The sequence below is a fragment of the Mastigoproctus giganteus genome, chromosome 7, assembly GCF_048544385.1.
Source record: "Mastigoproctus giganteus isolate SK-2022 chromosome 7, ASM4854438v1, whole genome shotgun sequence".
NCBI lineage: Eukaryota > Metazoa > Arthropoda > Arachnida > Uropygi > Thelyphonidae > Mastigoproctus > Mastigoproctus giganteus.
The window spans coordinates 34736983-34740627 of record NC_143581.1 but is presented as its reverse complement, the minus strand read 5'-3'; the positions used below and the strand labels follow the sequence as shown (position 1 = coordinate 34740627).

Below are 3645 nucleotides of genomic sequence, written 5' to 3'. Positions count from 1 at the left end.
ATGAAATGCATCCATCTCGTACTCCATTGTTAATATTATGTCAAATAAATGTTTGCCACTAATTACTGTCTTGTGTCGTTTCTGCTACTACTTTCCCTTGACATTTCCGGTTATGGGTTCCTATGCGATTCACATTCCTTTAGATGTTACCTACCTCCCCTAAACGTTTGTACCAATATTTTTGAGACACCCTATATACTCGTAATATATAATTTACCGTATTGCTAGAAATCACGTTACGTCCTTTCCCAATGATATTATTATTATTATTATTATTATTATTATTATTATTATTAGCTATATGGTGCAAGGAAGCCTGAGGCGTGTGCTGCACCAGCCAAAAAAAAAAAAAAAAAATTCCCAAGTTACCCTAAGAAAGAGAGAGAGAAAGACAAGGGAATCACCAAGAAAGAGAAGAATGATGATATCCAGCTCAGGACCCTGGGTGCGCCAAGCCCATACTCACCAGATGTGAGCCCCTTGGGTTACTAGAAATTCAATGTTGTAAACCCGAGGAGCAGACCGAATTTTTGTTAAATAAGTAATAGTAATAAATTGTCTATTTTATACTGAATCAGTAATATTCATTCACATATAAGTATAGTTTTGAACGACATTTAAAATATTCGCACGTTTAACCATATTCCCCGTTTCATTCCAAATCGACCATGCTGACTTGGTCAAGCGCACATGAATTCAGGGCCACATTTCACGTGGTCGGACAATAACTAGGCTATTTGCAGTGGCGAAACTAGACAGCGGTAATAGGTGTAGGGTGACAATGGGCGGAAAATTCAGTAAAAAGATTACACAACTTTTCGATAATTAAAAATATTAAAATTTTATTTCTGATAACAAAATTACGAAAAGTATCGTTATTATAATTAATCGGTTACTTAATGATTATATGTTTATAGTTTGTATTTGCAATATTAATAAAATGGTTTATTTTTATGTTTGATTCTTTGACTTGCCTTCTTTTCTTGAAAATTTTGGGAAAGCAAAAGCTAGCCAAACTGGCATGGAACAGGAGTGTGGCCAGTTGTGAGAAATCAGACATTACCATCCCGTTTTCTCATGTAGTTATCCGATCCGAGAATTTAGTGAACAGGTAGTACGAATAGCTCCTGAAAGTATAATGTAGCTCCATCTGGTGTTATTGCTATTAAAGTAATCAGAATATAAGTAGGTAAATGCACATGTAATCAAAGATATTTAATTTTGAAATTGTGTATTCCTTATAATATTATAGTCATATGAATTTTGCTTACATTTTGTTTTAAGATTAATTGAAATGACGTATCCTGAGATCAGCGAATTAAAAGTTTCGTTTGAGATGCTGATTAAAACATGAACGGAAAATTCATGTTATGAGAAGTACAATGGCCTGATATTGTTGTAAATTTAAAATTATTAAAATATGATATAAATTTTAAGAACGAGTATAACGTGATACATCCATTTGCGGAAAAAAAAATTGAGCGCAATTTCATCTAACATATTTACGTGCCAAATTCAACGGGCAGTCGTGGCCGAGTGGTTAAGGCGATGGACTCGAAATCCATTGGGGTTTCCCCGCACAGGTTCGAATCCTGTCGACTGCGAGTGAAGTACGTTTTTTGAATTAAAGATCCCTTATTGGCGAGAAATTTCTGTGACTTCTCCTTAAAGTATTTAAAAATAAGACTTTTGCAGTTTCATTGTACTTTTTCATTTTATTAAGATCAATAAAATTTTATATATGACTCAAATGAAAATTTATATTTGAATAGGAATTTAAAAAATTCTGCGATTGCTGAGAAATTCCCAATCCGAAATATATACACAATCTATAATCCAGGAGATGGACATGCAGAGAAACTTACCAGATATACTATAAAAAATATTAAATGTTTTAATGTCTATATAGATAATCAGGAACAACAATGTTGGATATTATTAAAATAACGATACAAAGAATTTAATCGTTATATTAAATTTTAGTGCAGTAATGAATACACAAGAAATCCTCTTTGTATATTCATTATCATTATTTCTTAGGGGGGGGGGTTAGTAACAGTTGCCGTCGTGTCACATGATTACTTCTGAATCGATTGGGTTGGGGGAGATATTTTTCTGGAGAAAAATAAATAAAATATTCCTACCAGATAACTAGAAGAAATAGTTCGATTTTCCCCTTCCCCTTTGGAGGTATACAGTATTTTAGCGAGGAAGGTGTGAATTTCAATGGTGATCATTTCTTTTTATGCCCTGCAGAGTAAAAACGATCATGATTTAATACTGCTCATGGTGTTTTTTATATGTGAAAGCATCCTGCGTTGTCAAATTAGAATTGCAGTACTTAACTGTTTCAATATTGTTACTATTACAAATAAATAATAACCAGTGGAAATATTACATAATAATGTGTGCAGCTAATGAAAGACAAGGGCATGAAATTACCCATACTAGGAACGTTTCCCCCCCTTTATATTAATGAAACTTGTTACCTTGAAAGTGAAAATATAAAAAAAAAAAAAAAAACACTGAATTACTATAGCATAATCTAATATAGTTCAGAGAACAGTTTATCAGTGATGTGTCCAGCTGTGTAATTTGCATACTGGATTGCCAACAAGATGACCATAAAACACTGCAGCAAAATTTGGTGTCAGCTGAAATATTCATTTTAACCAGGGCAGATAGGCAATCCCGAAAGGGTGATTGCTTCCTAGAGTGACTAGGCCAGCAGGTATGCACTTCATTTTAATTTTTTCCAAGAAACAGAATTTACAAAACATTAGTGAGTATTTATGATATATTCAATGTATTAAAGATATTATATTTATTCATAACACCAGGTCTATGTGGAAACAAGATGTACTTTAACTAATGCTCATTCATAATGATACATACATACATGTGTGTGTGTTTGTTTTATTTGTATGGTGTCTGCCTCAGCTCGTTCTTAGATGTGAAGTCGTAGCCAGTCTGTATACTCACTGGCCCACATGGTCCACTTCTGTCTTATCCATTAACGATAACCATTAAAGCTGTTGGAAATTGTTATTTTTTTCCCTGTGATAATTTAATAAATACTTGAAATTGAACATATCATAATATTAATTCCAAGGGCAGCTGTATTTGGAACACAGTGTGAACATGCTCTGTGACACCACAGTTTATATCCTATATTCACTGTTCATCAGAAATTGGAACCCACTTGAGAGGTACCACGTGGACTCACAGTTATAAAGACATCATTACTTATTAGTATTAGTAGTGGCAAAGCCCTCAGCCAACTAAGATCATGAAGCTTTAATTGTTTTAGTGCAGAATGAAAAGAACAACAATGAAATATATGATGAAAGGAATGACAGGAAAAAATTCCTGGACATTTTCCGATGAGGTCACATTTTTATTTGTATGTATTAACCTGTGGATATTAAGCAAATATGCTTTACTGCATTATATAGATGAGACTGCATTTAATGCTCACCTTCTTCATTTCAGGCAAACTTCAGTTCAGGGCAACCTCTTTGGTAGTTGCACCTCAATATTGGGATGAAACCATCAAAGGAGCCATTACAAAAAATATTTTACCAAGGATAGCCATGACAAGTCCAAAGCCTCCTCCCTGGTTTTCTCCAGGCCTCTATGTCACTT

At 33.7% G+C, this 3645-nt stretch overlaps 1 non-coding gene across 1 annotated transcript; it reads left to right on the top strand.

Moving 5' to 3' along the window:
• Positions 1–1522: 1522 nt before the first annotated feature.
• Positions 1523–1604, top strand: TRNAS-CGA (transfer RNA serine (anticodon CGA)). Its single transcript has one exon. It is a non-coding gene; the product is annotated as a tRNA-Ser (tRNA).
• The last annotated feature ends 2041 nt before the right edge of the window (positions 1605–3645 follow it).